The sequence below is a fragment of the Agelaius tricolor genome, unplaced genomic scaffold, assembly GCF_023055355.1.
Source record: "Agelaius tricolor isolate 1412-34295 unplaced genomic scaffold, bAgeTri1.0.p SCAF_1, whole genome shotgun sequence".
Lineage (NCBI taxonomy): Eukaryota > Metazoa > Chordata > Aves > Passeriformes > Icteridae > Agelaius > Agelaius tricolor.
In genome coordinates, this window is record NW_027269261.1 from 112,766,269 (window position 1) to 112,786,763 (window position 20,495).

At 45.4% G+C, this 20,495-nt stretch overlaps 1 protein-coding gene across 2 annotated transcripts in view; it reads right to left on the reverse strand.

The window, feature by feature from the left end:
• The window catches only part of MSRA (methionine sulfoxide reductase A), a 238,205-nt gene that overhangs the window by 1,597 nt on the left and 216,113 nt on the right, over nucleotides 1-20,495 (reverse strand). The window lies entirely within an intron of this gene.

Consider the following 20,495-nt stretch of genomic DNA (forward strand, 5'->3'; position numbering starts at 1 on the left):
AACACCAACATTTTGGAGCCAATTCTCTTCTCAGTGTGGACATAACTTGTGCTCCGAAGTCTGTGCTAAAACCTAGTAAGCACTTTTAATTAATGTCAGAATCCTGTTGCAAATTGTAGTTATAAATACTGGACATAGATAGAATTGATTGAAGGGTTCAGCATTTAGGATTCCCAGAAAAATATTTGTTATCTCATCATACTATTAAATATATAAAATATAAATAAAGGGAGATCATCACATGGAATCACAAAATTGTGAATCTGCCATCAGTCATCAAGTCCATCCTCTTTCATCATGGCAGACTGAATGGTAGCAGCCTTGATCCCAAAAAACATTGGTTATGGAAGATCTTTGGAGATGGAGATCTTCATTCCAATATTTTCCATCCTTTTAGAGAGTCCCTCCTAAGCCTATCCCAGTTAAACCCAGTTCTTTCATTTAAACCCAGTATTGTGGGTTTGCTCATCCTGGAACTGGAGAGGAAATTACTCCCTTCCTCTTTCATCTGCTACATGGCTGGGGAGAGGCAAGGAGGACATGCAATGGAAATACTTCACTTAAACAACAGGTGATTATTTGGGATAAAAAGTTCCCAAATTTCCCCCACTGGAGTTTCCAGATCCTGCCCCAGCACAGCCAAGCCCTGCCCACAGCCTGACAGCAGCTGCTGGGCTTTGGAGAGCACTGCTCTGATTTATTCCCACAATTTCACTGTCTAAAGGACACATTCTGCTGTGTTCAGCCTTCAGTCAGGAATGAAGTGGTAAGATGGATACAAAATCCATGATTGACCAGTCTGGAGAGCCCCGAGTTCCCAAACCTGGACCAGATTTCTCAGCACAGCTTAGGAAGGTGTTGACTCATTAATTCCTTGTGTTCCCACACAAGGAATTGGGATCAGAAGCTCCATTTCACAGGAACCTGGCCTTATTTCCCCATGTAAAACCACCAACCAGCTTTTGTCCACCTTTTGGACTGGATTTATCCTAAGGGAATCAGGTTATTCACCTGTCAGACATGTGAGTAAGGAAGATAAAACATGTGAAGGTTTGCACTACAACACATCAACAGCACCAAACACAAAGAGGTGTCAATACAGCTCCTTTCACAAAGCACTGTTTCACTTTCTAACCTTCCCAGCACAGAGAAAAAAACACTTTGGAGTGATCTTCACTGCTGAAAGATGGCACAAACTCTGCCATCCTGGGCATTACTCATTTACCTGCTGCTGCAAATGCAGCCAAAATTGGCCTCTCACCCTTCCCTGAGTCATGAGGATGCTGCTGGAGCAGGAGAGATTTTTCCACTGTGTTTTCCACAGTGTTTGTTACAGATTTTTAACCTGGGACTTTTCCATTATTGGCTTCATTTTGTCAGTTAGGGAATCCATTCCGTTCGATGTGGCACCACAAGAGGGCATAAACATCATTTATCCCTTCCCAGCCCATTAAAACCTGAATAAAGCAGAACCCAAGATGAGTCCTTATATTGCACTTTGGTGCTGTAATCAGTGGGATCCCCTGGCCCTTACACTCTGCCAAGTCCCACCTTGGATGTTTGGATTTTAAAGGGAAAATGATTTTCCTCACACTGGCGATGTTGATGTGGAGATAAAAACATCACTGGGAGACATGGGGAAGTTCAGGATGTGCTGGCTCTGGCAAGTGTAAATCAGCCCACTCTGGATTGATTTCCTGCCACTGAGGCTGATATAATTTGATGGTAATCCTGTTCTAGAAGAATTTTTAGTCCTCTCTGTCTCAAAATTCCTGAGCCACCCAATGAGACCTCTCATTACTCATGCTGCAATTAACCCTTGGGATTTTTAACTCAGCACAGGAAATTTTTAAGGAACCATTGGATCATTTTCCCCACCAATATTCCACTGCAATTCAAACAGAATTTATTCCTTCAGAGGATTTCTGTGGCTTTTGTCATAGGAGAGATCAAAGCCCTGAAAGATCATCGACTCCAATTGTTAACCCAGCACTGCCAAGTCACTGCAACATCACAAGAGACCCTTTAACTGCTTATAATCCAGCCCAAAAATCCTGTCAGATTCCACCAGGGAGGGGCCAAACCAAACCAGATCTCAAATCTCACCCAGCTGCAGAGGGGACACTGGAACAGGAGCAAGGAATCACAGAATCACTAAGGTTGGAAAAGACCTCCAGGATCATGGAGGTGTCAAAGTCAGCATTGGGAACCTCAGCACTACAAGTTTGTCAGCCAACCTGTATTTTCAGGTTGTAAAAGATGTTTTTGATGATTTTCCTAATTCTTTACAGACTGTGAAAGTTTATTTCCTGTTGTTTGCTTTAAACCTCTGCCTGACCATTGATGACCAGAGTTGTCATCAGATCCTCTGTCACAAAACACTGGATCCCAGAATCCCAGACTGGATCTCAGAATCTCAAACAGTTTGGGGTTGGAAAGGACCTTAAAGCTCATCCACTGCCACCCCCTGCCATTTGCAGGGACACTTTTCACTATCCCAGGTTGATCCAAGCCCTGTCCAAGCTAACTTTGGATACTTCCAGGGATCCAGGGGCAGCCACAGCTTCTTGGGCACCCTGTGCCAGGGCCTCCCCACTCTCATAGGGAAGAATTTCTTCCTAACATCCAATCCAAACCAACTTTATTTCAGTTTGAAGCAATTCCCCCTTGTCCTGCCACTGCAGGCTGTTGTAAATAGCCCCTCTCTACATTTCCTTCAGGCACTGGAAGGTCCAAAACTCACCTCAAATCCTTCTCTTCCCCAGGGTGAACAACCCTAATTCTCTCAGCCTTTCCTCACAGCAGAGATTCTCCATCCCTCTGATCATCCTGGTGCCTCCTAATACAATTCCTTCTCCCCTCTCTCCATAGAAATCTGGATTTTACCCCTTGATCCTGCCGATTCATGTGTTCAGCCAGACCCACAGCCTTTCACTCCCAATCCATAACCCAAGATTATGTGTTGTGGATTCTCACCCTTTTCCTGCATCTCTCCAGCTCTCCTTCCCCACTGCAGTCACCGGGGTGACTGGAATTCCACTGTGCTCAAGAGCCCCAGGGATTTATTCAGCCCTGCACTTACATTTCCTCTTTCATTCCCCATCCCTCTCCCAGCAATTCTTTGCATTCCACTTGCCTTCCTGACCTCTGCTGAGCACGGAGCAGATGTTTCCAAAGCACCATCTGCAATGACGCCAGAACCTCTTTCCCGGGCTAATTTAAATCCTCTCATTGTGCCTGCACTTGACTTTTATTGACATGGAATTTCAGCAGCTATTTTCTGTATTATTGTCGGATTCTTCTACAACTTTTTTGTAGCCGTGCCTGCTTTGGCTCACCTGGAATAACTCCAAACCCTCAGCGGGTTTTGGTGCGTCACCATCCTCTTTTTTCCAGCCTTTTTGTGAGGATATTGAACTGCACAGCTTCCCAAGACAGGTTAATCTCTCTTCACTGCAGCAACTGCACAGTCATTTGTACCTTTTATTTCCTATTTGTAACCAGTTCTTCACTCAGAAGGGCAACTTTCCTCTTATTCCACATGTGGCACCTCATTGTGCATCCTTTCTCTTCAAAAAAAACCTGTATTATGTGTGCAAGACATGAGTCTCCTCATGCTAAAGTCATTATAAATTTGACAAAAAGGCTTCAAAATTGGTTTTGCTAAATGAAACCATTTAATTTTATGAGCAGAGGCATTAGTGAAGCAGGGGAGTATTAATTGGCTTCAAGCATTTTGTGGCTTTTAATAAAAATGGCATCACCCTGTGTTTGATTCAATAGACACTTTATAAACCAGCTTATACCAACATCCATCCACTTTGTCTCGTGTCCCAGTGAGTTGCATGAAGCTGCTGCATTTCTGAAACCTCCTTGAGAAATCCCTGATGTTGGAAACAGCACAGAGCATCCTGACATGTGTGACAGCTCCTGCACCATCACTCCTGATGTCAAACTCTAACAGCAATCTCACCAAATAAAATCTGCTGGGCTCTCCCTTCCACTGCAGTGTCTACTCAAAATTTCACACCAGCAGCAGCAGCAATTCTGAATTTCAGCTCTTTTTCCAAAAGTTCTAAGAATTAAAGGAGCTGCATCATGGAGAAGAACGGCAGGAATTAGTTCTGTGAACTCTTTAAGATGGGAGGCTGTGGGAATCCCAGACACTTGATCCCTGTGATATTTTTAACTGGAAAACAACTTAACTGACTTTGCCAGGCTTGTGGATTAGTTGCTGGCAGGTTTGGGGGCAGAAATCCAGCCCTACATCCTCGCTTGATCCAGAGAAACAAAGTTTGGTCCAGAGGAATGAGCAATCACCAATGTTTTATTTTCTCCTTCATTTATTTTCTCCTTCCCTTCCCTCTCCTTTCTGGCAGTTCAACCCACTCTGCTGTGTCATCAGTGATATATGATCTGAAATTGTTTCCTTTGTGCTGCCTTCAGTTGGCTGGAACAGCTCAGCTTGTCACACTGGGTCCAGTCTCCTCTATGTCACTTACTGATGTTGGCTTTTCCAGATTAATTGATGCCAGCAACCTCTACAAGCGCCGGAATGGGCTGAAATCCTGATTATCTGGTAAAATCTGCATTCCCAGCCTGTAGGTGACCTGCTTCTGGAAATCATGGGTTTATGACAGGAAGAAGGACCCTGCCAAGGGAAATGTGGGAGCAGTGGCTGGTGAGTGCTGAAGTCCAGCCCCAGCTACCACAAGGACTGGGACCAGATATCCACATTCCACTGTTTCCAGCTGGCTCTGCCCTGTGGATTCCATGGCATTGATGCATTTGATAGGTGGTGCTGGGATTGATTAGCAAATGCTTTTCCACAGGGCCGTGGAGTGCTGCATAATGAGCTAACGCTCACAGAGGCTTTGGAGAGCTGTGTAATTCCTGAGTATTGTTAATATCTTTGCAGGGAAGCTGTCTGGTCTCCGAACTCTCCTTGCAGAGTGCCTCTGGCAAATCAGGCAAGACCAAGACTGGGAATGATGGAATCATGGGGGTATAAATTCTTCATCTTTCACAGAATGGGCACATGGATCTAAGGGAAGAAATGGTGAAACCCACAGACTCTACGCTGGGAGCGAAAAGCAGCTGCTGTGGGACTAAATCTGAAGAAAAATGTTATGGAATCATGGAATGGTTTGGGTTGGGAGAGACCTTAAAGACCATCCAGACCATGGGCAGGGACACCTTCCACTATCCCAGGTTGCTCCAAGCCTTATCCAGCCTGGCCTTGGACACTGCCAGGGATCCAGGGCAGCTTCTCTGGGCACCCTGTGCCAGGGCCTCACCACCCTCACAGCCAACAATTCCTTCCCAATATCCCATCTATCCCTGCCCTCTGGCAGTGGGAAGCCATTCCCTGTGTCCTGTCCCTCCATCCCTTGTCCCCAGTCCCTCTCCAGCTCTCCTGGAGCCGCTTTAGGCCCTGGAAGGGGCTCTGAGCTCTCCCTGGATCCTTCTCTTCTCCAGGTGAGCACCCCCAGCTCTCCCAGCCTGGCTCCAGAGCAGAGGGGCTTCAGCCCTTGGAGCATCTCCATGGCCTCCTCTGGACTCTCTCCAGGAGCTCCACATCCCTCTCAGGTTGGGATCCCCAGAGCTGGACACGGAGCTTCAGGTGGGGTACACCAGAGTGGAATCAGCTCCCTTGACTTGGTCACAGAGCTTCGGATGCAGCCCAGGATACATCCTGCAGGAATTACCCATTCCCTGGCCAAAGAGGAGCAGTGCTGCTGCAGGAACCTGCAGGAATTTTTCCTAGGAATGTATCCTTCCAGGGCAGCACAGAGGAAATGCAGGTGAGAAGGAAATAGGATAGAAAAAGAAGATGGTATAAAATCCAAGCTGAAGAATCCTGCTTTTCATCCATAAAACTGCAACACTGACTTTGTCCAAGCTTTTCCCTGTTGACAAATCTCCCACACAACAGAATACATCACTGAAATGGAGAAACTCATCCTGGCTGGAGACACATCTCCAGGAGCCTTAGGGAAAGCTGGGTGTGTGTGTAAAGTGTGTTTTGAAGATCTGCTCTCTCTGAAATGTTTACCTCTTAACCACTTTGCTTGGAGCAGGTTGTTTGGTCACTCCTCCCTGCCAGAGGGGAAGGAATTGCTGGGCTTGGATATCCATCAGTCCTGCCAAGGTAAATCACAGTTGGATGAGAGCCTGGTATTAACACAGCCCCAAGTGGTTGTGCTCAGAGGGTCTAGGGAGGACCAGGAGTGCAGTTAGCCTGATATTTCCTCCTATTTTACCTCTGAGTGTAAAACCTGAGTGTTGCCCACAACAATGAGCTCTGCCAGCTGAAATATCACATTTATCCAGCCAGATTTCATGGTGCCTTCTCCCACAACAGGAAAAGAGGAGCTTTGAGTTTGTCCTAAATCATCTTAAATGCAACTGACAGTGAAATAAAATCTGCAATTCTATTTTTTCCTGTTGGATGCTGATCCTGTGAACATGCATAGGAAGGAAGTCGTATCCTGCCCTCCATCATATCCATCTAATTCTGGATTCAAAGCTTTTTAGCTCCAGATACTGCCTGGTTTAACAGGATCAGCTTGACCCAGAGTCTTTACAAGCTTGACCTTCAGCGTGGAGCTTCCTGAACACCCATCCTGTTTTCTCCTGAGGGAAGAGAGATGAAAGTGGGGAATGGCACGGGCGGGCATTTAGGAGGTAGAGGGAGATAACATTAGCAAAGATAAAAGACATCTTGCTCCAGTAGCATCTGGGAGCTAATTAGGTGTTGAAGGAGCCATTGAGAGAGATGGAAATTCTGTTTGTCTGGCCAATTTGAAGGCAGCCAAACAGCCTCTTACTGCACATCCTGCATGGATAATTGATGATGCCTAAGAAAACTCCTGCCCCATCCTGACTTCCAGTGATCTAAAGCTCAAATCTCCTCTGTGGCTGGAGACAGCAGAGTCTCCTCCCCCAATCACTCATCCATTACTCTCATATTCCTGAAATAACAACAGCCAGGGCCAAGCTGGGATGGGAGAAATGACCCACACACAGAGCAACAAAGCTCAGAGCAGAACCTTCCATGCTGGAGACCACAAGTGGTTTAGCCCTGGATGACTCTGAGAAACCAACTCAGGTCCAAAAATACTCTAAGACCAGGCAGCCCCAGCTGCCCGTGGACAGAATAAAACCCTCCACATGTAAATACTGTGTTGACAAGACTTCCCCACCTCCATTAGCTCAGTTATCTCTGGATCACGTTTTGTTCCAAGTGCAGAGCAGCTTGTGGTGCTCCCTTGGGTGTGAGCCCTTGGCAAGGAATGTAAGGCTCTGCAATTATTTTTTATTAAGGGGAGCAGCAATGAAGAAGTAAAAGTGTTCATTTGAGATATCAAACCCAGAGGGCTCAGGTCAGCTCTGCTGTTACACTGCCATCATTTTATTTTTCTCTCTGGATTTCCATCAAGTATTTCTTCCATGATATATAAGCATGACAGTTTCTCAGGAACACATATGAGTTTTCCAGAGAAACAATTTATCTTTACCTAAACTCATCCTGAAAAAATACCAGAAATTATTTCTGTTGTGATTGGAGGGGAAAACTTCCAGACAAGAGACCATGCACAAATATTTACCACTAAAATAATAAAATTTGCTATACTGGAATACCTTGAATATCCTTGCACTGGAAATTCTTGGGAAATCTGTCATCCCTGCTACCTATTTTGCCTCTAATAACACACTGGGATTTTCTCTTCAGCCTCCTATGACCATTGGTTTATAACCCTAAACCATTTAATCCCCCAAAAAAGCTGGGAGGGGGTTTGTATTTTGCTGACCATTCTCTGGAGAGGTGAACAACTGACCCTGAACACCCACCATGAGCCTCACCTGCTAAACTGGATGCTGTCACCTTTATTTTCAGTCTGTATTGGCAGTTTCTTATATAAGGAAATATCTCAGAAGGATCCAGCATGGGTCTAATAGTCCCAACAATTTACACCAAAACTATTTATGTTACACATTGAATGTTCCAGCAAAACAGAATCATAAAATCACAGAATCTTTTTGGCTAGAAAAGCCCTCTTAAGACCCCGAAGTCCAACCATCCTCAGCACTGCCAAGGCCACCACTCATATATGGCCCATCAGATATTGCTTGTGCTCTAGTGCAGCCTAAGGGGAAGGGATGATAAAGGATGGTCCTGGGAAAGGGAAAAATCAGCACCACGTTTTTCTGGTTTTCTGGATATTGTCCTTTATTTTTTCCCCCCATGGAGACTCCTTCTCCAAACATCTTAAATACCCCATGGCTGCCCTCTCCAAACATCATCAAACAGAGAGGAGATGGATCCAGCATGAGACTGATCTAAACACCACAACACTGCACATCAAATGAAACAGAAAATCGAGGTCCCTGCACAGGATCTCAAGGATCAGTGCAGCTCTGTGAAGTTTCCAACTAAAAATCCCACTCTGGTTCAAAACAGAACCCAAATTCTTCTGCCTCTGCCCAATGTGTGTTGTCAGGCAGCTGCTGCATTTCCAGCCTAGGTCTTTCTGACCTTTCTGTCCAGCTGATTTCAGTGGAATATTTGCTGGATTTTTAATCCACGTAGCAGATCAGAGAGAGGCTGAATACTTTAAAGCAATTTGGATCCTTCAGGATGACAAATTGTTTCTGTTATCGAATATATGCATAATTGCTACTAAAATTATATTTGAAATGGCTACCAGGCAATACAATTTTTAGCCCATTCCAAGGACTGAAAAGTCAAGAGAAAATGAACAGAGCACGTTTTAATCAGAAGATAAGTAGTTTTCCAGCCACTATAAATAGAAAAGGCTGGAAGAACCCATCCAACAAGCAGGAGAAAGTGCGAGGAGGGTAAAATTCCACAGTGTTTTGGCTTTGGACTTCAGAAGGTAGTGAGTATGAGATAGTGTGAAATACAAAGAAGTCTTTGTTGTTTACATCTGAAGTTTAAAAGTGGCACAGTGTGAATAAACAAAGGATGTTCCATGAAACGCTGCAGCAGGGATGCGCTCGCTCCGTTGGAGCTCCGCGTAAACAGAGGCATCGCCTCCGTGCTTGAAAAAGAGAGGGAGGTAAACTTGAAAGCTTTGCCTTCCAGAAAATCTCATTTACCCGGATCCTCAGGCTTTTAAGTGGTAGGAAAAACACACACAAGCTTAATAAGACCAAGATCTGGATCATTTAGCATTTGCTTTCAGGTTGGTTAAGCTCCTTCCTAACGATAACAGTGCACGTGCTCTGCAAAACCCGAATTAGCTGTTCCTTATCTTTCCAGGGAAAATAAGTTTTGTCCTCAAGAACTGGGATAATATCAAGCAATTTCTTTTCTGGCAGACAATAAAGAATACTGCCCTGATAGTTTCATGAGTTAACTGATTGTTTTCCAGGAGGGTGCATAGGATAATTTGTAAGGACAGAATTTAAAGATACCCAGATTCAGTTTGATATTCACTATATTTTCTGTTGAGTAGTTACTCAGCATTGAACTTGATCCATAGGACCATGGCATCATAGAATGGTTTGGAGTTGAAAGGGACCTTTAAATCCATCCAGTTCCAACCCCTGAAATGGGCAGGGACACTTCCCACTACTGCAGGTTGATCCAAGCCCCATCCAGCCTGGCCTTGGACAATTCCAGGGATCCAGGGACAGCCACAGCTTCTCTAGAAAACCTGTGCCAGGGCCTCCCTACCCTCACAGCCAACAATTCCTTCCCAATATCCCATCTATCCCTGCCCTCTGGCAGTGGGAAGTCATTCCCTCTGTGCTGTCCCTCCATCCCTTGTCCCAAGTCCCTCTGCATCTTTCTTCCAGACTCCCTTCAGGTATTGGGAAGCCACAATTAGGTCACCCCAAAGCTTCTCTTCTCCAGGCTGAACAATCCCAATTCTCCCAGCCTTTCCTCACAGGAGAGATGCTCCATCCCTCTGATCAATTGGGTGGGTTCAAGTTAGTTATGGTACCTGTATATATCTTTCAATGCAAAAGTCTCCCCTTATTTGACAAATCTGGTAAAACTTGATTTTGATTCAACACATTTTCAGCTATTTCCTATGATGACAGAGGGTAACTTTTGATGAAGCTAAAAATAAAATTGTAATGATTTCTGCCTTGTCCTGTCCCTCCCGGCCCTTGTCCCAAGTCCCTCTACAGCTCTCCTGGAGCCCCTTTAGGCTCTGGAAGGGGCTCTAAGATTTCCCAGGATCCTTCTCTACTCCAGGCTGGACACTCCCAGCTCTCCCAGCCTGTCCATGATTTAATACAATTCCCTTTCCTATACAATTGTGAAAATTGTTGCAGCAAAACCATTTTACCAGAGGAGGAGGAAAAGATGCACTTGGGTGGAACAGCAGCTGCAAACCCAGCACCATTTCACAGCTGCCAAAACTGCTGAGAGTTCAGCAACAAGGGTGAAAATAAAAATGCTTCATAAGGAAACAGGGTTAATCCTACAGTTTCAGCTCCTTCCCACACCATCCCTACTCCTTCTGGGCACAACAGGGAGTAACAGTGTGTACAGGGCACCTACAATCACAGAATCACAGAATGGTTTGGGTTAGAAAGCATCTTAAAGCACAGCTAGTTGCATCCCCAAAACTTTCTTTTAACTGTCCCTACCTTTTATGAGCAGCAGATTTCTTTCTCAAGCTTCTTGATCAGCTCTAGTGATTTTTTTTATTAAAGGGGTGCACCTCAGGCTTCCAGAAAAGTATCAGTGAAGGAAACCTGTAGAGCTTCTTTAGCTTTTCCACCTGCCCCAGGCTCTGCCAGCTCCCTCCTGGAAGAGTTTAGGTACAATTCTGATATATTTGATTAGTGACCCTCACCACAAACAAACCCCATAGGGGCTGAGATTTGAATGAGACTTACAGTCAACAAGTTAATTTGTCAGGAAGCTTAGAAAATACAAGACCCTTTTGGACTTCAGGGTCAAATTCCACTCATTGTATAAATCACCCACCACCACTGGAATGGATTTATGCGTCTGGAAAGGAGATTTGAATTTGGCCATTAGTAAAACAAAATACCGAGCTGATTGAGGCTGGAGAGGAAGCAAAGAAAATGCAGGGAATGCACTTTACATTTCAGAGAGAACCTGGCATTTGCAGCACATCATCTTCCTGCCAGCTACAGAACAGCAGTGACTTGGCAGAGGCTCCATGGCCAGATGTCACCCTCATCTGGTTCTCTTGGCTCAGGCTGCTCCTTTGAAATGAGCAGCAAAGCAGGGCGAGGATGGCTCTGCCTGGTGCTCCCTGCACAAGGAATAGAAGGAGGAAAAGTTCCCCAGTTCCCCAAACCTGGCATTGCTCTGCACCATTTTGACAAATTCACAGCCCTCACCAGGCAGGATCTGGGAGGTGGAAGCAGAGTCAAGAACCAAAGGGATTTGTTTGACAGCTGCCTCTCGCTGGGTGATGGATACAGCACAAATCCTCTCCGGGTGCTTTCCCTGCAGCTTCAAACACTTCAGCACTCAGAGCCCTGGTGCATTTCCCAGGATAAAACCCTGCACTTGGATTTCTTTGTTTAAAGCCATTGCTGTGTCTCTATTTCACTGCACCTTCCTAACTGGTTGTTTTATTTAAAGTGAGAGATCCTTGAAATGAGACAATCCTTAAGATCCCTTCCACACATCCTACTCTGATTTCTGAATTTCTGTTATATTAATTATATAATCAAGAGCAAGGAGAAAAATATCAGGGCATTCCCTACCTAAAACCTGCCTCTTTTGGAGTTAATTGCTATTTAGGCAATTAAGGATTTATGACAGATATGAAGGGACACAGCCTAACACCACATGTTCCTTCTAAAACCCCTTCAGATACACCAGGAGATCTGAACTAATGGCCAAATTTTTGTGGGGTTTTCACGTGGCAGCAAAGTCCCCAAATTCCTTTAGACCCAGGGAACAAAAGAGACAGGCACAGACCATCCTGGCTAAACCCCCCACATGAGTGACCTTCCCTCAGAAGGAGAATTCCTTTTGAAACCCAACACCTGATAACATGTGTGTGTTTGTATACACATCAATATGTGTGATAAGAAGGCTGCTCCGTGGCAGAACCTGCCAACAAACCCATTTTTTGTCACCATCTGCTAGGAAGAGAGCAAGCACCTGTTAGGAGCAGCTGCCTGAATGCAGAATGTAGGTAAGAGAGAAAAATCAGTTTCATTTTGGACTTGGCCTGCTGCAGGTAGCACATGGCTTCCACCACCAAGGATGCCAAGTGGTCCTTTTTAAGTTTGTCCTAATTAAGAGCGTTATGAAACCTCCAAATTGTTCATTTATAGGCTGTTACAGCAAGTAAAAGAAGCGATGGGGGCCCCCAAAACACCTCCCCACCTCCACTGGGGTCTCTGCCCTGTCCCCTGCCTTTTTCTTCCCTTGAAGCCAACGGAGCATTTGGAGGAGCCACGCGTGGCTCGGTGCCTCTCCTGGCACAGCAGCTGCCCCAGGACATGTTGCTCTGAGGAATCCCAGCATTAGCAATACCCCTTGACTCCTTCCTTTGGAGAACAACTGCTTCCCTTTGGCTGCCTCCTTGTGTCCATCTCTGTGGGGGTCCTGGGAGGGATTTTGGAAGGATTTTGGAAGGAACCGAGGGCGCTCGGTCCAGGCGCTCGCTGTGATCAAGGCACCAGCAGCTGCCAGCCCTGCCATGCTGTCCTTTCTCCGGGGGGAGCAGTGGGGTTGCCACCACCCAGAGAACTTGGAATGGGCAGAAAAAACACATGAAAGGATTTCCCACCCTCATCCAAGCAACAGATCCAAGTTCACAAGTCAGCATGGCCTCTCCCACAGCGCCTGACACCACGGATGGTCTCAAATCTGCTGCCCTTAATCCCCACTTATGGCATCTGTGCATCCATGGAAGGAATGAGGTCATTCAGTTTGTTCTTTCCCAACCTCCCAAGCATGGGCTGTTCCTCATTCTCTTCAGCAAGCAATGCTTTGTGTCCCATGGCTGACTGTGTGACACAGCCTGTGTGACACAGCCACAGTGACAGCACCAGCACCTGCCCATCCCTGGGTGTGAAAGGGCTTTTGGTCCTAAAAATCAGCCATCCTGCAAGGAATCTTCCTCTTCCCCTTTACCACACAGCCCTACATCTAAGAATCATTTGGGGAGGAACAATAGGACTATGAGGAGCTCCTGTCTCCATTACCAGCAACAGGAGGTCAATGGATGGGCTTGCCTTGGAGAGGGAATATTTGAAATGGGCACCAATATTTGGGAGCCCTTTCAGCTCCAAACATGTTCCCATTTTTCTCATTTCCCTGATTCCTCATTTTATCTACCATTTCTTGTCTTCCCAACTACTTCTGTCCATCTTCTGATCTACCCTGTGTCACAATTCCTGTTATGAGGAGGATAAATATTTTTTTATAAATCATCTGTCCGACCCATTTGACCCCAGAAATTTGTATTTTTTTTAATGGCAGCAGAGAACTGGTGGGACTGTCACAACCTGTGAAAATCCAGAGGCTTGTGCACACAGGCAGTGCCTTAAGGAATAAGGGAGATTCCCAAAGTGCTTTTGAGGCTCCAAGCTCTGTGATGTGCTTTACAGACCAAATGCTGATCCCCAAAAAACCCAACCCTGATTTCCAGGTGTGAAAACAACTGTTCAGCTGGATCAAATGCTGATTCAAAAAAAAGCCCCCAACCCTGATTTCTGGATGGGAAAACAACTGTTCAGCTGGATCAAATGCTGATCCAAAAAAAACCCCAGCCCTGATTTCTGCATGGGAAAACATCCATCCAGCTTGAGAGCGAGTGCACGAGGTTGAGGAAGAAATCCCATTTCTCCTGCTTGTAAAGGAGTAAATCTGTTCTTGCTGCAGAGGAACCTGGATAAAATCACACAAAGCCATCCCACAGAGTCCCTTCTCCCTGCAAAGCTGTGCCTCCAGTCGCGTGGTTTAGCACAGATCCGCCGGTCAAGCAGGAATTCTTTTTCCTAATGCAGATTTCTCTCCGTGAGCACATCTGTAAGCTATAGATCCCTGCCTCCTGGGACAGGCCTAATGGGCTCTGCATCCACTCTGCCTCATTTCTTTGGGAAGCACTGGCTCTGCAGTGGGAGGGCTGAAGAGGGGCTTGCACTGAGGGATGTTTCTTCGTTCCTGAATTTAAATGCACAAACAGAGACTGTGGGCTGTTATTGCCGAGAGAAACAACAACAGAGGGCTCAAGAGCCACAGACTGGGGTGTCAGTGTCACAGAAGCATCCCAGGACAGGATGGGGTAGCTAATTAATGTCACCCCTGCACTCAAAATTGGTCATATATTTCCTTAAGAGCTTCTGCTCCCTACCAGCAAAAGGGCAGCAATGCAAGAGCACAGAGAGGGCAAGTTTCAGCCAGGAATCTCCTCCTGGTTCATATCCTGTGATTCCCTGATGGATTTGGGATGTCTGAGGAAGGCAGGGATATTGAACAGCTCAGTGCTGACTTTGCATGCAGAAGAGAAGGGGAAGAAGCTGGAGTTGAGCTCAGTTCTGGATCATGAGAGCAGAAATCAGAGGTGTCCATGCCCAGGTGGGAGGGGATCCCACCAGGAAAGCTTCCCCTCAGAAGAAACATGGGATAAATCCATCCTTGAGAGCAGCCCAGTGAAGCTCTGCTACAAAGCAACCCCCTTTGGGGCACCCTGAAATATTAAAATGCTAAAATTCTCCAAAATTTTACCACCAGCACGTGCTCAGATGAAGAACCTCAAATCGAGAAGAGCTCAGCCTTAAAAACAATCTGGTGAAAAATCCAAACTCTCCTGCCTTCAAAAAAAAAAAAAAAATCCAGCAACTGAAAGGGAAAAAGAGGAGGGGGAAAAAAAAATAAAATAAAAAGGCTTGTTCATGCTGTTACAGTTTAGGAACTGCTGGCATCCCTGTCTCTGAGAGGAAGGGATGGGGAGCTGACTGCTCAGCAGCTGAGAACGTGTGTTCTGGAAGCAGCTCCCGGAGCAGATGGTGCAATGATTACTGCCAGTAAATGTTAGAGCCCTCTTTTCCTTCCTTTTTTTTTTTCTTTTTTCTTTTTCCTTTTTTTTTTTTTTTTTAGCTAGAATTCAGAACAACAGGGGAAAAATAATTACAAAGAATACATGAAAGCAGCTTGATTTCCTTTCTTTTTCCCCTCTTTGAGTGTGTCTTGCTCCTTCTCTAACACCTGACGCTGCAGAAGGGGATGTTCCCTGGGATTGCTGGGATGATGGAATACACCACCAAGCACTTTGTTCCGGGGAGTTTGACACTGCTTTTGTGCTCCAAGCTGTGTTCCCTGGGAAATGAGGAGCTGCAGGATCGTGTGCTGTGTAGGGGATGCTGAAAACAGGGAAAAGGAGAAGGGATGCAGCTGTGTATAATGGAGGGTGTCCCTGCCCGTGGCAGGGGTTGGAATTGGTGGCCTTTGAGGTCCCCTCCAACTCAAATCATGCTGGGATGCAATGATTCCATGATTTAAATTGTCACCCTGCTGGCTTGTGGTGTGATAAACAGTCCTTGGGCCAAGAAATGGGAATTATTTTTCCCTTTCATCACCAGGGTCTGGCTCCCCTGGCCCATCTCCCCCTCCAATATCTCTGAGCAACCCTAAAACATTTCTCCCACATTTCCTCTCTTGTTCCCCTCTCTTTGTCCCAACATTCTCTTTATTTCCCCCTTAAAATTTGATTTTTTTTTTTTCACTTTTTTGCCTTCTAGCAGGGCAGCTTTTCCCCCATCACTTTAAAATCAATTTAAATCCCCAGGAGACTCTGGCTCCCAAATTTTTCAAGAGCAAACATCAGCCAGGATGGGAAGGATCATCCCTGTCATCTTGGAAAACACACCGTGGTGCTGGAGCAGACACAGCCAGAGCAGAACAACACATCCTCCCCCTGCAGCATCTCTTGAGGGCTTCAGCTTTTAAATGCTGTAACATCTCTCCCAAATGTGTCTTGGGGTTTTGGTTTTTTTTGTTTGTTTGGTTTGGTTTGGTTTTTTTGAGTTTTTTAATGTCTATAAATTAAGAAAAGCCAGGGAAATTTCCACTGGGAGATCAAAAAAAAAAAAAAAAAGCAGGATATGCGCAAAAAAAGCCTCCTTCCTGAAATTCACATCCCTGCTCTGCAGCAGGGAGGTACCAAAGCTCCTCGTAGACAGGCTGGGAGAAATATTTTAGAATTGAAAACAACATGTTTTTCTCCAGCTTCCTGCTCCCAACAATTTTGGCTGGAACTTTAAAAATATCAGTCTGAGGAGGCAGAAAACTGGCACAGAAAATGTCACCCCCCCCCCCACCGCAAATTAATGTTTGCTGAAGTATCAATCAACTGAGGGAAGAGACTTCTGAGAGGAACTGTCAGACATCCCTAAAATGGGGAGCATCCAGCTCCACTGGCAAGACTGAGGTGCCAGAATTCCACAGTGTGATTCCAGGTCAAAGCAAATCACATTTTCAATTAGAAGGCTGAGGTTTCTTTGTGACCATACAGGAAAAGGAATGGTCAACATCTGCTAAATTATCAAATTCTTCTTACTATTAGCCATGAAATTCCTCTTTGAAGGTCAGGCATGGTTTTTTCAAGGTGAAGCCTAACAGTGTTTAAAGAATAACATTTTTTAATTTCAGTTATAATAATTTTGAGGCTTTGTTGGGATGTTTTCAATTACAATCACAGCTCTCATCCTTTGACAGCTTCCAGGGAAGAAAAGAGGGGAGTAAATGAAATGTTGCATCTTCATTCAAAGCCTGCAGCACTCACCAAACAAAACTGAAATGAAGGGTTCCAAGAAAGTCAGCACTGGACCATCCATGAATACTCCTCTCCTTGAGATGCAGCACTTGTATCAAGGACACAAACCATCAATAATGACAGCAGCAGTGTTTGTTCTGCAATTTGTGGGTATTCAGAGCCCACTCCTCAAATCCCTGCTTAAATTATGGCAGCACAAATGGAGTTGGACAGAGCCTGCTCCTCGAGTCCTACACCATTTGCTGGGTTCAAAGGCTGAGCATTTTAGCTGTGTAATAATGGGTGGTATTAGCAGGTATTGTGATGAAAATAAATGTTTCTTGAAATGAAAATACCCTCTTTCCACGGAGCATGAACCTGGCTTTCTCTTTCTTCTCTGCTGGATCAGTGGTATTTGCAGAAAAACTCTTGTGCCACTTGTGGGATAGCACTTCATGCTGAGCTATCAAGGAACAGGTCAGGCTTGGGAGTGTTTTCTTTTAATTTGTTGTTCCAGCTAACTGAGGACACCAGATTTAAGATTGGCAGTGCAAACACAGATGCTGCATGTCTGACACACCTGAACATTTCTTGTCTGACTGATAAATTAAAATCAGTAACAGTGAGGAAATGTGCAAGGGATTTGATTTCTTTTTAATATTTTTGTTGTCCTCTCCAGGCTGGATGGGGCTTTGAGCAATGTGGTCTAGTGGAGCCATGGCAGGGGTTGGAACTGATGATCCTTAATGTCCCTTGCAAACCAAAACATTCTGTGATTCTCTTTCAGAGTACATTTGCTGAAACCCCATTTTTCCTGCCCATTAAAAGCATTTGCCCCCAGCTACTGAAGGGTTTTATTCTCTTCTCTGAGCCTGGCTTGGTGAAAGGCAAATTCCCCCCATCTCTTTCTTTATAGGGTTCATAAAGAGATCTTGTGGTCGAGAACAAGGCCAAACTGCATTCCAAGACCCCTTTACAGCCCCAGAGGTGGGATATTGTCTTCATTATTTTCCTGACTGTCTTCATATCTTGCCTGATGCTGATTTCACAGGATTACAAAGAGAGGCTTAGAGATCTCACTAAAAATATCACCAAAAAAAAATGTCTTTGGGGAAAAATTGATTTGTGATCCTGTAAAGTCAACTGAAGATTTATGAGGCTGCAGAATGAGAGGCTGGGGCAGGTCCCTTCCCTTCCTGTCCCACTATGTGCCTGCCTGTAAGGCAGATGTTGCAACATCTGTACTTGCAGCAGAGCTGAATTGTGTGATATGAGGGCACTGCCTGACCACGTGGGAGCCGTGGCATTGCCTGACCTGGTGAGGAGTCCCAGGAGATGCAGCCATGAAGACCATGGTGGGAAAACTGATAAGGAACTGGCACAGCTTGCCCAGAAAAGCTGTGGCTGCCCCTGGATCTCTGGAAGTGTCCAAGACCAGGCTGGAGCCACCTGGGATAGTGCAAGCTGTCCCTGCCCCTGGTGGGAGGGTGGGAACAAGCTGGTCTTTCAGGTCCCTTCCAACCCAAACCACTCCATGATTCTCATGCCTGCCTTCCATTTCTCTTCTCTCTGATTTTTAAACTTTCAGCAAAGCTTTGCTCCTCACCTTTACCCAACGAGTGCCTCTGAAGTGCTTTGGGAACCTGAGGCCAAAAACTGCAACGCAAAACTTCAACAAATCCCATGCTGGCCTGTTGATACCAGGCCTCTTAATGAGGATAATTTATAGAATTCCACTACCATAAATGCATTCCAGCCATCCCTGCCCCCCCACCCCAAACAAGGAATCAATTGAGGGAAAATGGCCCATGACAGGAAAGAAGGAGAGGTGGATTAAATATTTAAAGCGTTACTGTAAATGAATGTGCCGAAGCCAGGTCAGTAATGAGCTTCCCCCGAAGCCACTGGGAACTCACATTAATGCTGCACTTGACTCCTGCAGGTCTCTCCCACATGCCAGCAAAACTCTCCCAAGTTGCCAAGCAGACACATGGAACGAAGTGTTGTGTTGGGCTCTGTGTGTGTGTGCAGGATTGGGAGAGAGATTTAACCCCTTCTGTACATCCAGAGTCGTAAAATAAGACAAAAATCAGAAATTCCTCTTATTTGGTTCTGGGGTTGACTTCCAGAAATGAGATAATCAATTCCCATGAAGGCCTGTGGTTCTCCTGAAGAAGTTGAACCAAACATAGAATAAATGGATTCTGTAGGTTGAAACTCTGAAGTGTCTGCAGAGGAGAGGTGCTGGAAATAGAATCATGGAGTGGTTCTGGTGGGAAGGGACTTAAGGATCATTTAGTTCCAACTCCCCCACTGTGGTAATTAACACTCATTTTACTAGATTTTTCCAAAGAATTCATTCTATTACGTGTGTAAACTGTGTTCTGCACTTAGTATTGTCCAATCACCCTCTTGGAGCCCCTTCAGGCACTGGAAGAGCTCCAAGGTCTCCCTGGAGCCTTTTCCAGACTGGACACCCCCAGTTCTCTCAGTCATCCTACTGTCCCACAGCAGAAGCAGCTCCATTTCCAGCCTTCCCAATGGATCTTTTCCCAATCTTTTCCCATGTCTTCCGGCCTTGCTGTTTTCCACTCCAAATACAAGTTACATTCTCTTGCCTAAACCAGAGCCCTGTGAGCTCCATTCAATGCAACCTTCTCTTTTGACACAGAACAGATATCAAAACTCTTGTTAAATTCTCTGAGTTCAGACTTCCAGCAAATTTCCTGCTGACTTTCCAGCAGTTCCAACTTTCTAGCAGTTCCATGTAGACCTGGTTGTCTTTTCTTGCTTACAAGAATTTTGTGAAGGCTTTCATTATTTTGCCAGCATGTTTCAAGGAATTAGTGTGGTTGATGTCTACACTGCCAGGTTCTCCTTTCCCATTAAGACAGGCACCAAATATTCCTTATTCCAGGCCCCCACTACCTCACCCATCTCCTGCAAGTTCCAGCCCCTTGGAAGTGCCAACAGCTCCTTGGTCAATATGAAGAGGATTGGAAAACCATGAAAAACAACCAAGATCATCAAAAACAATTCTTGTTCATCAAGAGTCGAGCACTCAGAAATGGATGAAAAAGGAAGATTTAAATCCAGGCACGAAAAGCAAAATCTTCAACTATTAAAAAAAAAGGTTAAAAAGGCTCTTGAAAGGGTTGTGGTGCCCAGGACACTGGGGGAGTCCCCATCCTTGGAGGGATTTAAAAGCCATGTGGATGTGGCACTTGGGGACATGGATCAGTGGTGGCCTTGGAAGCACCAGGGAATGGTTGGACTCAAAGGTCTTGGAGGGCTTTTCTTACCTCAGTGATGGGCACAGGCAGAAGAATTTCATAATCAGAACTGAAAGGGTTTAAAGCAGTCCATGGCATGTTTTTATCCCACTAACTCCCCTTCCCATCCTTTCCCAGCACAGTTTCAAAGATGGGGGGCCAGGGATCATTCCACAGGGCAGTTTGCACATGTCCAACCTGTTTCCAAAAGTAGATTAAAAGTATGTGTAATTAATAATACCATGGATGAAAACAGGCTCTGCCCTTCAACCTTCACCCACGAAGCACCTCTTAATGAGGCAAGTGGAATCCAGGGACAGAATCATCCAAGAAATCTCTTGGACAGACATGGACATTAACCACAGCAGGCTGGCAGGCTGGGACTGTCCAGAGCATCTCCTACATGGTTTATTCACATTACAGAACTTTTACACTGCACAATTTCTGAGGCTGTTTGGGGCATCTCTTAATCTGTTTCATATTAATTAGC